Genomic DNA, 13,799 nt, shown 5'->3' with positions numbered 1-13,799 from the left:
TGGGGATGAGGGGCTAGAGCTCAGAGATGGTCATGGGAAACACAGTTCAAGGAGAGGTCTTTGATGAGGCTTCCTGTCTGACCATGGGCACAGAACTGGGAAACCCCAGGACTACCTTTTGGCTCCATTCCCTCCATGCACACTTTGGTGACATGATGTCATCATTGGGGATAAGAACTTTTTTATTTAGTGTTTTTTTTTTTAATATTATTTCAGACGAAGTACATTTCTCTAAAAATGTTTCAATGTCTAATTTCAATTGGCAAGTGGTAGCGGTCAACTCTCAATAGATCATGAACATTCTACTGGGGGTCAGACACAGATTCTCACTCCTGCAGCCAGTCACAATGACCAGGTAAGGAGAGAGGTTATCTTTTATTTTAATGGTGTATTTCAGGGGAATTAGCATTTACAGCTTGGCACCAGGTGGCTCAGTGGTAATCCACCTGCCAAGAAGGAGACTTGGGTTTGATCCCCAGGTTGGGGAGGTCCCCTGGAGGAGAAAATGGCAACCCACTCCAGTATTCTTGCCTGGAGAATTCCATGGACAGAGGAACTTGGTAGGCTCCATGTGGTCGCAAAGAGTCGGACACAACTGAGCACACACACACTTTGTTTTAACTGTTCTTTGGTGAAAGGTTTATGAATCAACAAACCCAATGATTTAAAAAAACAAAAACTTCAATTTTCTCTTGAAATGCTAAGTAGAATTTTCATGGGCTGGTGACAGTTTCCAAATTCCCTCAACTACTTGCCACCTATACGATCTCAAGCTAGTCTCTCAACAACTCTGAATCTTAGTTTCCTCTTCTGAAAAATGTGGACAATTATTGTACATCACACAGAGGGTTGCTAGGATAATAAAATAAAACAATGCCTGGAGAAATACTTAGAAAAATACCTGACATCTAGTTAGCACTCAGCAATTATCAGTTGTTCTTTTATTCACCCATCTGGCTGTTTTTGTCATGGCTGTAGCTTTTGGCTGCCCACAGAGATAAACATTTTCTTCCTGGTGATGAGAGATCAGTTTTACCTAAGGCCTTTAGCATCAAATTCAAATGATGGTACCATATCTCCTATACATGCTGATTCGGGGTTTGCCAAATGATGTCATACTTTAGGGATGCTCTGCGGGTCACAATCCAGCTTCAGCTGGCATGACCATGGCTTCACTCCCTGGAATCCCACAGAGGGTGTGGAGTGCAGGGCAGAGGCAGAATGAGAAGATGTCCTAAAGGACACAAAAGTTTGCAATTATTCAGGCTTTGTTTTCATGGAGCATGGAAGTGGTGAAACTGGCTTGTAATCTCACATCACTCAATTATCCTGATGACTTTTCTTCTTAATTCATTTACTTTTTTGTCCTAGGACATAGGCTCTGGAAGAGAGAAAAAGGAGATATGGTAAATTTTGCCATTCATTTGTTCCTATGAAGGTAGAGAAATAATTTTAAATTGATGACCAGAATGATGTCAGTGCAATATTTCTGCTAGGCATTCTTCCATGGCTAACATTTACCATGAGAAGCACTGTTCCAATGAGTTCAAATGCTTCACCTCATTTAATCTTCATTTGTCATTCAGTCGCTCAGTCATGTCCAACTCTTTGTGACCCCATGGACTGCAGCACGCCAGGCTTCCCTGTCCTTCATCGTCTCCGGGAGTTTGCTCAAACTCATGTCCATTGAGTCAATGATGCTATCCAACCATCTCATCCCCTGTTGCCCCCTTCTCCTCTTGCCCTCAATCTTTCCAAGCATCAGGGTCTTTTCCAATGAGTCGGCTCTTCACATCAAGTGGCCAAAGTATTGGAGTTTCAGTTTCAGCATCAGTCCTTCCAGTGAATATTCAGGACTGATTTCCTTTAGGACTGACTGATTTGATCTCCTTGCTGACCCTGGGACTCTCAAGAGTCTTTGCCAGTACCATAGTTCAAAAGCATCAATTCTTCAGCTCTCAGCCTTCTTTATAATACAGTTCTCATATCTACTACTGGTACCTGACTACTGGAAAAAACATAGCTTTGACTATACAGACCTTTGTCAGCAAATTGATGTCTGCTTTTTAATATGCTGTCTAGGTTTGTCATAACTTTTCTTCTAAGAAGGAAGCGTCCTTTAATTTCATGGTTGCAGTCACTGTCCCCAGCGATTTTGGAGCCCAAGAAAATTCTCATAACAATGCTATAAGAAAGTGCTAGGAATCGATTTGGACTCATTTGGCTGGAATTAACAGAAAGCCCAAATAAAAGTGGCTCACACAATAAGGATATGTGTAATACTATTATCAATAATTTTGCATGAAAATTTTTGTCTTTGCCAAAATGCTCTGGGATCAAACTGCCTGGGTTAGAATCTTATACAATGATGTGTCATAAGTGTTTAGCAGCCACATCTCAGAGTAAAAAAATAAACCAAAGAAAAGACACAATTTACAGCACTTGCCAATTCTTGGGGTGTAAATTCTCCCACAGTGACCAATATCAAGTTCCCAACATGAGGTCATTGAACACAATGTGGGGGAGAGATGTTTTCATAATCATCTCTCTGGGGCCATAGAAACCAAGTTTAGCACACCTAGGATCCCCACTTTACCCCTTAGTAGCATATGACCTAAGCCTACCTGAGTGTTCATTTCATCAGGTGTAAAATGGGGTAAAGACAGTATCTTTCTCATGGGATTTATTACATGTAAAGAATTTCTGTGCTTATTTCACAGTAAACAGTCAGTGGATGTGAGTTATTATTGCTATTGTCATTGTTATGGGCTTCCCAGGTGGCACTAGTGGTAAAGAACATGCCTGCCAGTGCAGGAGATGTAAGAGACACAGGTTCAATCCCTGGGTTAGAAAGATCCCCTAGAGGAGGGAATGGATACCCACTCCAGTATTCTTGCCTGGAGAATTCCATGGACAGAGGAGCCTGGCGGGCTACAGTCCTTACTTAGCACTTTGTCATTGTTAATACTACTTCATGTAGACATAAAGCGGGAACCAATCTCAGAGTAACAGTGTCCATCCTTACTCAATTTCTGGTAGAGCAACTCTTCCGAAATATACGCAACAATATTGCAATCCTATTTTAGATACAATACAGCAACTGACTCCTCACCCCCATCCACAATGAAAGTGTTAGTGTCTATTTCAGATATCAGAGTTTTTCAGTGGTAATTCTACTTCTTTGCTTTTTTATCCTAACTGAAGTATTTAATGGTTCTATGAATTAGTTTTCTTAACGAAAGAGCTCCTTAATACTGAATCATTCTGCCAATCAATTATTAGATCTCTTCTGTTTATAAATATAAATTGCTTTCAATAGTATTTCTGAAAAATAATTATTCGGCTGTGTAGGTGGACCAAAAAAACATTATTCTTTCTCACTCTGTTATTATCTTCTGATCCATACACCCTTTTCAAAGACAATATATGCACAGGGTAGATCCCTAAATGCCACCACACACCATCTGGCAGTCTCCTCTCCAGAAACTGTACACAAAAACATAACAGCCAAAGTAGGAAAAAAAAAAAAGTACATTTTTTTAAATATGGACCATTTTTAAAGTCTTTTATTGAATTTGTTACAATACTGCTTCTGTTTTAAGCTTTGAATTTTTGGCCACGAGTCATGTGGGATCTTAGCTTCCCCACCAGGGATCAAACCTGCATGCCTTACATTGGAAGGCGGTCTTAACCACTGGACCACCTGGGCAGTCTCCAAAGTCCAACTTTTGTTAATCCCCAAGAGAACTCTGTTCCCACTCAAGTTTTCCTACACCGACTAAGGAACAGACTCCAATATCTACTTCCACCCAACCTCGTGAGTGAAGCATTGATAGGAAAGCTGAAATTGAAGAGTATGATTATGACCATGCTTACTTGCAGAAGTGAGGCCAGATCATAATGAGGCGGGGGGTGGGAAGTTGACAAGAAAGAGTGGAATCCTACTCACTAAGAATACGAGAGTAATGAGCCAGACTATACATTCCTCCTCAGTGTGGTCGGTGTGGGACGTGTGGTCACGAGGGCCAAGGACAGCAGTGGAATGAGGGCAGATGTTTCTTCCTCTTCTGTAGGCAAAAATACAAGTCCCCATGTAAATTCCATTTGGGGTATAAGCTGAAAAGTAGTAGTTCTACTAACTCCTGGTCCTACTCCCAGGAGCAGTCACCTTTACCACTCAACACATATCTCTTGTACATTGGCTGTATGCCAGGATTATCTCATGATACATTAACAAACAAAGCAGCGGGGGAAAGGTGCCCCCATAAAATTTCCATTCTAAAGCATCTTCCAGGAACACTAAATGCAACTGTATACCTGCTATCTGTGTGCTCAGTTGCTCAGTCGTGCCCAACTCTATGCAACCCCACGGACTATAGCCCACTCAGGCGCCTCCGTCCATGGACTTTTTCAGGCAAGAGTGGGTTGCTATTTCCTGCTTAAGGGGATCTTCCAGACCCAAGAATCCAACCCGAGTCTCCTGCACCTCCTGCATTGGCAGGCAGAGTCTTTACCACTACGCCACCTGGGAAGCCATACACAAATATATGGATCCTTTAAAAATGTTTATAAGAACAGAATGAGCTGGATATTCTGATTGGTTACATTAGATACATTTGTACATGTCAGGAATTGAGCAGTTGTCATCCTCAACTATCTTAGGTCTGTAATATCTGCCTTAACAAACACCCCACAAAGTTAAGAAAGCAAAGTCTAGTCTCCTGCCCTTTGGAAAGTTCCAGTTTGATATTTTGAGTTCTACAAAAAGACTTCAAGAGCTTATTTTAGAGCTTCTAGCATTTTTAGGGGCAATAAACTTATTTCAACAGTGTTGTCACTGTTTAAAATATTTTGGGAACCATTTGGAGAGTGACTTCAAAGTCAATTTATATGTGGTACCTCCTTCTCCTCCTTTCTGTGTCATACACTGGTGACCACAATTAGTACCAGCCTTGACTTGCTAGGTCTCCCTTGAACTCAGAAGATGAGCTTTTCAGCTGGGGAAAAACTGCTGAGGTCTCCTTTGTCTGATGCCTGTGTGTAACTGGTGCCAATGCCTCAGCCAGATTGTTCTGTCAACTTACTGGCCAAACACAAGCCGGAAGAAGGGTCAAACACTATAAAAAGCCATTCTGAATAAATTCAGTGGAAAAAATTAGGTCAATGGTGTTCAAACTCTTTTAAACAGCGCAGTCCTCTCTGTGGATAGAATCCTACACAGAAGGCTGACGTGCAGAAAGAATAAAGGAGAGCAGAGAGGTTCTGGAATGACATGGTCCATCTGCCTTAAGTTGCTTCAGTTATGTCCGCCTCTTTGAGACCCTATGGACTGTAGCCTGCCAGGCTCTTCTGTCCATGGGATTTCTCAGGCAAGAATACTGGAGTGGGTTGCCAAGCCCTCCTCTATGGTATCTTCCCGACCCAGGGATTGAACCCACGTCTCTTACATCTCCTGAAATGGCAGGCAGGGTGCTTACCACAAGGGCCACCTGAAGAGCGGGGTAAAACCCCAACCACTTAGACAACCCCACTGCATACACACAATCTCTCCCTGATGGCCCCTGAGAAGCCCCTATAGGATACTTAGACCCCCCTCCCCCAGGAGCAGAGTTTAACACCACTGAACAACACATTCTTCTGGGTCTGTGGGTATCTTAACTTTTCACAGACTTGGCACATAGCAGTCAGCCAATAAAGGTTTCCCAAGGGAGTGAGGGAATCAGCTAGTAAAAATCTTTGGGGAGCAAAGTGTCTCAGTAAAAACTTAGGGTTTTTTTTTGTTTGTTTTCTGTTTGTTTGTTTTTTGGCCATGCCTCCAGCCATGTGGGATCTTAGCTCCCTGACCAGGAATTCAAACCTGTGTTCCCTGCCTTGGAAGCATAGAGTCTTAACCACTGGACTAGCCAGGGAAGTCCCAAGAACTTAGTTTTTAAAGAAGCCTACTAAAGATCAACAGAGGGCCAGTTAACCAAGGATAATTGCCAAGCAGGGGCCCATATCTGCAAGAACAATTTCCTGAAGGTTGAAATCCAGAGCAAGCAGAAGTTTATGAGAATAGCCAGGTTGGTGGGGCTGGGGGGTGGGGGTGGGGGATAGGGGAGGAGACGGGTGTGCTAACTCTCTTTGAATCCACGTCCTGGGAGGATGGTGTAGTGATAACTGATGACTGAGAAGACAGACACTCACATTTCCCTTTGCTCCCTTCTTTTCCGGAAGAGAGAATAATCTATTTAAAAACTAGAAAAGTGACACATGAGTATTAAACCGGGATTCCTAGGACTCACAGGCAGGGCAGGTGGGTGGCCAGGAGAGGCTAGGGCTCAAGGACAATGGCGATGGTGTGGGGGACTGGTAGAAGAGCAGGAATGGGGTCTCTGAGGAGCCCAGGGTCCACCATCTGCCTTCCCTGTGCAAATTCTGATTAAACACCTGACTGTGACTGGGGACTGGCCACTAGGTAACATTTGTTTATTATTTACTAGGGGCAGGTACTGTTATAAATATTTTTCATATACTAATTCATCTGATGCTCTCAATAAACCTATAAAGTAGGTTCTATTATTTTCTCCCTCTTATAGGAGAGAAACTGAGGCCCAACAGGGTTTGTTGTTATTGTTCAGTCGCGAAGTCATATCCCATGAACTGCAGCACACCAGGCTTCCCTGTCCTTCCCTATCTCCTGGAGTTTGCTCAAACTCATGTCCATTGAGTTGGTGATGCCATCCAACCGTCTCATCCTCTGTCATCCCCTTCTCTTCCTGCCCTCAGTCTTTCCCAGCATCAAGGTCATCAGCAATAGGGTTTAAGGATTTGCACAATGTACATACCAGTAAGTGGCAGAGCTAAAATTTGAACCCAGGTACTCTGTGGGTTACAACCCATGGATCACAAAAGAGTCAGATACTACTGAGCAAAGAAACAACAACAACTCTGACTCTGGAGACGAGTCTCTTAACCAATATGCCATGATGCCTCTGGAAACTGGATTGTCAGTTCTATTGCCAATAAAGCTACAAGCTGACTGAGTAATATTCCATTGTATATATTAATATGTACCACATCTTCTTTATCCATTCCTCTGTTGAGACTAGAGAACAAATACATTGCACCAAGGCGGAAAGGAGAAGGAGTCAGAGGAATTAGGGGATTGAGATTGACACACATACTCTATTGATACTAAGTATGAAATAGATAAGGAAACAGAGAACCTGAACCTGCTGTATAGCACAGGAAACTCTACCTAATGCTCTGTGATGACCTAAATGGAACAGAAGTCCAAAAAGGAGGGGATGTATATACATGTGTGGTTGATACAGTAGAAACTAGCACAACATTGTAAAGCAACTATACTCCAATAAAAAGTAATTTTTTAAAAAGCTACAAGCTGGAAGATAAAACTTATGCCTTTGGGCAAATGAGCTGCCCTGTTTGCTTTTTCCAAATGGGCTGATCATGAAAAGGTCAGGGAAGCAATGCACCCTCAACTCCAGGAAGAAGAAAATTCAGAGCAGTAGGAAAACCCGAAACAAAGCAAAGCAGAGGACTGACCCCCTACAAACGGTACTGAGGATAGAGCTCTGGGCTGGGCAAAAAGTCCACAACTTTGAGAGTCATGATGTGGCTTCAGACATCCTTATGTGACAGGTAGTTAACACACTTAATCCTTAACACAGCCCAACCTGCTCCTTACAGCCAGCTCTTAGAGTAAATATTAAGCTCCCTTTACAGATGAGGAAACCAAGGCAGGGCAAGACCTAGCACAGCTCACGGTTTCCCAGTTGCTGTGTGCCAGAATTGTGTTTTCTCTGCCTCTAAAAAACCCCCACTTTTTGGCAAAGAAGTAAGAGAAACTTGCTGTAATGCAAAATATTCAAATGCTTCCCTAAATTAGAACATTGTTTTTAAAATTCTCCACTGCATATAGCAAAGCTTTTAATAAAATGTTGACCATGACTTCACTACAAAAATACATTCTCTACCCAAGGTTGACAAGATTCTCCCATTCCAACATTAGGACATGTGATTTTCAAATTCAGGCAGAATATTTAGAGGCTGGGCATCCTGGACAGTCCATGGGGCCGCAGAGAGTTGGACATGACTGAGCAACTGAGCACACACACGCACACATCCCTGGACATATGGTTACTTAACTACAGTGATCCCCAGTTCCCTGAGCAAGCATCATCAGTTTAACACTCTCCTATGTAGAGCTATATTAGGCAGCCCTTAAACCAATTTCATAATCCCATGAGTGAGCTGATACAATCTGACTTCCTGACTCTCTGATGAGGAAGTCAAGGAGAGACCCAGCACCAGTAAAATGTGGACACCAGCATCAAGGCCCTTAAAATGATTATCCCTCTTGCAGCCACATCCGGCCTTCAGCTAGAAGCTTCCCTGAGGACTCAGATCTTGAAATTCTCCAGAGAGTAAATATTGCTCACAGAAAAATTTCCTCCTAGAATTCAACTCAGTAACTCTCTTTTTAATTACTTGCAAAAACAACAGCAGAGTTAATACCCTTGTCCCCAGTTTGCTGGTAATTGGAGAGTAGCTGTCTTAATCACTGCCTGCTACCCTACATGAAGGGCTTCTTTGGTGACTCAGGGATAAAGAATTCACTTGCAATGCAGGAAACTCAAATTCAATTTCTGGGTCAGGAAGACCCCCTGGAGAAGAGAACATAACCCACTCCAGTATTCTTGCCTGGGAAATCCCAAGGACAGAGGAGCCTGGTGGGCAACAGTCTGTGGGTTTGCAAAGAGTCGGACATGACTTAGCAACTAAACAACAACCCTTTTTATTGCTGAATAGTAGTCCATTATAAATCAGTTCACATATAAATTGATTTATAAGTGTCTCTATACATCACATTCTATGTATCTATTCATTTACCAGCAGACACTTAGATTATTTCCATATATTGACCATAGCGAAGTATGCTACGATAAATCTGGGCACGCAGATATCTCTTTGTGACAGTGATTTCATTTCCTTCAGACATATACCAAGAAGTGGGATTGCTGGTTCATACGGTAGTTCTATTCTTAATTTTTACAGGAAACTCCACACTGTTCTCCACAGTGGCTGCATCAGTTTACACTAGCACTAACAGTGCATAATCATCTCCTGTTTCCATATCCTTGCCAACACTGTTATTTCTTTCTCTTTTGATAATCGCCATTCTGAAAGCTGTGGGGTGATATCTCATTGTGGTTTCGATTTGCATTTCCCTGATGATTAGTAATGTGGAGCCTCTTTTCATGTACCTGTTGACCATCTGTATGTTATCCTTGGGAAAATGTCTACTCAGGTCCTCTGCCCACTTTTGAATTGGATTGCTCTCCAGAAAGATGTGCCAGTAGTGTTTAAAAGCACAGATGTCCTCATCCTCTCATACCACTCATTCTAGCATTATCCTTCTATCTGATTCTTTTTCAACCTGGTAGACCAAAATGACATCTTGCTTTGTAAGTGCATTTGATTCCTGGGAACGTGCAATCTTACCTCATAAATGCATCAACCATCCATTTATCTTCATTTCTTTTTATATCCTTTGTCTCTTTTTGCACTCTGATGCTTGCCTTTTTAATTAAATTTCAAATCCCAGCTCTGCTACCTACCAGCTGTGAAGTATCCACTGTGTGCCTTAGTTTCTTCAACTATATAATAGAAGTGCATCTACACAGTAGGGTGGTTAAATGAATTAATGAGCTAATACATGTAAAGGGCTTAGACACATAGGCAATCTAACACATTAAGAGGCAGTCTGTGAGTGTTAGCTGTCATTCTAGTTACATTCCTAAGTAAACAGCACATCTGAAGATAGTCTAAGCTATATGCTGTTTCTGTTCCCAGTGCCTCCAAGCCTGGTCTTGGGGTCTATCATCTATTTCGTGCCTGTGTAGATAGCTATGCTGCTCTCTGGGTTCAAGTCCTAGGAGAGACATCATTAGCTTTTTGGAAACATAAACATCTATTTCTTTAAATGTCCTTACTAAATAATACCCAACTGAGAGTGGAGGACAGAGGAGCCTGTCATGCTGCAGTCCATGGGTTTGCAAAGAGTCAGAAACGACTGAGCGACTGAACAACAGCAAATCTCTTCCTTCTGGGGTGCCACATTAAGGAACTGTCAACCAGTTTGAAGGACGAGATAAGAAGGAATAAAGACCATTTGCAGAGATGCGGATGGATCTAGAGTGTGTCATACAGAGTGAAGTAAGTCACAAAGAGAAAAACAAACATCGTATAGTATTGCTTATATGTGGAATCTAAAAAAATCATAGAGATTAACTCATTGGCAAAGCAGAAACAGAGTCACAGATGCAGAGAACAAACTTACCGTTACCAAGGGGGGAAAGGGGAGTGGGACTAATTGGGAGATTTGGCGCTCCAATCTCCCATATATTGGAGATATATAAACTATTGTATATAAAATAGATAGCTAATGAGAACTGACTGTATAGCACAGGGAACCCTACTCCATGATCTGTGATCTAAATAGGAAGGAAATCTAAAAAAGAATGGAGATATATATATGTATGTATAACTGATTCACTTTGCTGCACAGAAGAACTGACACAACTTTGTAAAGCAACTGCACTCCAATAAAAATCAAGTTAAAGAATAAATAGTTTTTAAATAAAGAGACAAATATGATAAATACCAGATCAGGATTGATATGTATATTGATAAATGTGTATATATTTTTATATTTACTACTGTAAAAGAAATAGCTAATAAGGACTCCGGGAGTTGGTGATGGACAGGGAAGCCTGGTGTGCTGCGATTCATGGGGGTCGCAGGGAGTCGGACACGACTGAGCGACTGAACTGAACTGAATAAGGACTTGCTGTATAGCACAGGAAACTCTAGTCAATACTCTGTAAAGAGCTATATGGGGAAAGAATCTAAAAAAAAAGTGTGTGTGTATGCTCATGTTCAGTTGTGTCTGACTCTTCGTGATCCCATGGACTGTAGCCCACGAGGCTCCTCTGTCCATGGAATTTTCCAAGCAAGAATACTGGAGTGGGTTGCTATTTCCTACTTCAGAGATCTTCCCAACCCAGAGATTGAACCTGCATCTCCTGCATCGCCTGCATTGGCAGGTGGACTCTTTACCACTAGCGCCACCTGGGAGTCATAAGAAAAAAACAAAGAAAAGATATATGTATATGTAAAACTGATTCACTTTGCTGTATGGCAGAAAGTAACACAACACTGTAAATCAACTATACGCCGATAGAAATTTTTTAAAAATAAATAAAATAAAATAAGAGTATCAAGAAACAGTTATAATTGATCAATTTGATATTTCCATATTGAAGAAACTTTTGTATTCATCCCCACTCCACAATCACTTCATATGCAATGTTCTAGTAATCTTATAAATAAAGTTTTAAAGTAAACTTTATCTTGATTCTTAAAAAAAAGATGATAAATGCCCAACTATCTCCAATCTGAAAAGCCTACACCCTCCAAGGTCATGTCCCCTTTAAATTCATCTCCATTTTGCCTGGGGCAAGATCTCCCCTGCTGCATAAGGGAAATGCCCTATAGGAAATCATGGCCCAGACTGACTCTGCTTTGGCCCTCAAATTGTTTCCTTGTCTCTAGTAACACCCATGCCTTCTTCTAGAGCTTCCTCTACCACGAGTGCCTGCTCTTTGTGTTCTTGTGTTCTCAGTCGTGTCTGACTCTTTGTGACCCCATGGACTGCAGCCCACCAGGCTCCTCTGTCCATGGGATTCTCCAGGAAAGAACATTGGAGTGAGTTGCCATGCCCTCCTCCACGGGATCTTCCCGATCCAGGGATCGAACCTGTGTCTCCTATGTCTCCTGCACTGCAGACAGATTCTTTACCGCTGAACCATCAGGGAAGACGACTTTCTACCAACAGGAATTCACCAAAGAGAGGAGAGTCTGGTCTCACCTCCATCCAGTCCCACACTGGAAGCACAGTACTGAGCGCACTACAGGTCCCCAGGCAAAGGCTCTGGTCACCCGGCAGTGTGGGTTGAGGTTATGATCCTGATGAGAGGGCGATCAGGATCCATAAAACTAGCCGCTATTTTATTTACAGCTATTCTTGCTAGTTTCTAAGCCACTTTGATATCAAAAAAAAAAGTGGGGGGGGTAGCAAAATCAGCAGGTGACAACTAATCATTACTAATAAGGATTTGGCCCAAATCCCTCTCTGGTCTCATGCCAAATCAACCAGGTCACTCCCTGCTTAAAACCCTCCAAGGACTTCTCATTCCTCTAGGATAAAATCGAAATCCTTAGCAAGTTCCTGGCTAACAGGCCTCCCCTCCCGTTCCTCTCTGCTCTCCAAGCCCTCTGCCTCACAGCTCCTTGAACTGGCCGGCTCTCTCCTGCCTCTGTGAGGAAATGTCCTCCCCTCTCCATGCAGCCCCTTTCTGCCCACCCTTCAGAGGTTATCTTAGGCAGCACTGGGGCTTCCCAGGTGGCTCAGTGGTAAAGGATCCGTCTGCCAATGCAAGGAGATGAAGGAGATGCAGGTTCAATCCCTGGGTTGGGACGAACTCCTGGAGGAAGAAATGGCAACCCATTCCAGCATTCTTGCCTGGGAAATCCCACAGACAGAGGAACCTACAGTCCACAGGGTCACAAAGAGTCAGACGTGACTGAGCCCACACACACTACACAGCACCAACCCCACCCTGACCCCGAGACTAGCTCAGATCTTCTTTGTGTATATTGTCATAGCATCCCACACTTCTTGGTAGCACTTATTAAATTATATAAATGTACGACTAATTTGTAATTATTTGACCAACATCTGTCTTCCTGATTGGACTGAGGTCCATGCAGTGGGGACCATGTCTGTCAGAATTCCTGGGACTTCCCTGGTGGTCCACTGGCTAAGACTCTGCACACCCAATGCAGGGGGCCCAGATTCAATCCCTGGTCAGGGAACTAGATCCCACATGCTGCAATTAAGACCTAGTGCAGCCAAATAAATAAATAATTTTTTCAAGAAATTTCTGTTCTCTCTCTGTGCTTAGGTCAGTTCCTAGCACATATTAACAGCCCCAAAATATCTGTTGACCAGATGAATAAATTAACTGAGATTCCAGTTTTAATATAGACCAAAGAATGCCCAACTTCCTTTCTACTCTGACTTTAAAATGTTCTTTTCTTCTGGCAAATGACAGTCTCCTCAAGTGACTTGAACCTTCTCTTATGTCCTCCCTAACCAGCCTCACACAGAGAAGCAGTGGAATACAGTCAACCAGGTCAAGTTATTTCATTCCTCACTGTCATTCTTAATACACCTTTTGTGTTCCAACCCCCATAAATCAGTCTGTCCTGTTCTTTCCAGCAGGCATCAGCTTTGACCTGTCAAGTTCTAATATTTTTTCCTAGAACTATCTTAAAAGTGAGTGCCATTAAACCCTCTCCATGCCACATCAGCTTTACCTTTATAAAACTAAAGTGCTGCAATGTCTTCATTGATAAGCCCTGAATACTGGTCTCCAATCAGGAAAAAAGAAAACAAAAGGTCTAAGGTCTGGGTATGTAAGCAAATCTCACCACTAGACTAGATGATCACTATCAACACTTCCAACACTAGTGCTTTGCAAGCCCATGATCATATGGTCACTCAGTGGGCGATGGGTTGAGATTTATAAACTTTTGGAGTTGGACAAACTTAGATTTTCATTCTGACAGGCATTTAGCAGCTGTGAGAGCCTGACCAATTTCTTTATCTCTCAAACCTTGGGGTTTTGGTGAGTAACATGCCTCACAAGATCATCGGAGAAGTAAAATGA

At 42.4% G+C, this 13,799-nt stretch overlaps 1 long non-coding RNA gene across 2 annotated transcripts in view; it reads right to left on the bottom strand.

The window, feature by feature from the left end:
* Positions 1–611: 611 nt before the first annotated feature.
* LOC145515693 (uncharacterized) overlaps positions 612–13,799 on the bottom strand; it is a 53,611-nt gene continuing 40,423 nt past the window's right edge. For both annotated transcript variants that reach the window (XR_014060979.1, XR_014060980.1), the window contains 2 exons: positions 3,950–4,067; positions 612–1,381 (listed from right to left, as the gene is read on the bottom strand). This is a non-coding gene — a long non-coding RNA (uncharacterized LOC145515693). The remainder of the gene's footprint in view (positions 1,382–3,949; positions 4,068–13,799) is intronic.

This window comes from Giraffa tippelskirchi, chromosome 1, assembly GCF_054371585.1.
Source record: "Giraffa tippelskirchi isolate mGirTip1 chromosome 1, T2T-mGirTip1v1.2.pri, whole genome shotgun sequence".
NCBI classification, from domain to species: Eukaryota; Metazoa; Chordata; class Mammalia; order Artiodactyla; family Giraffidae; genus Giraffa; species Giraffa tippelskirchi.
The sequence above is the reverse complement of the archived record's forward strand: the minus strand, read 5'-3'. Positions and strand labels throughout refer to the sequence as shown.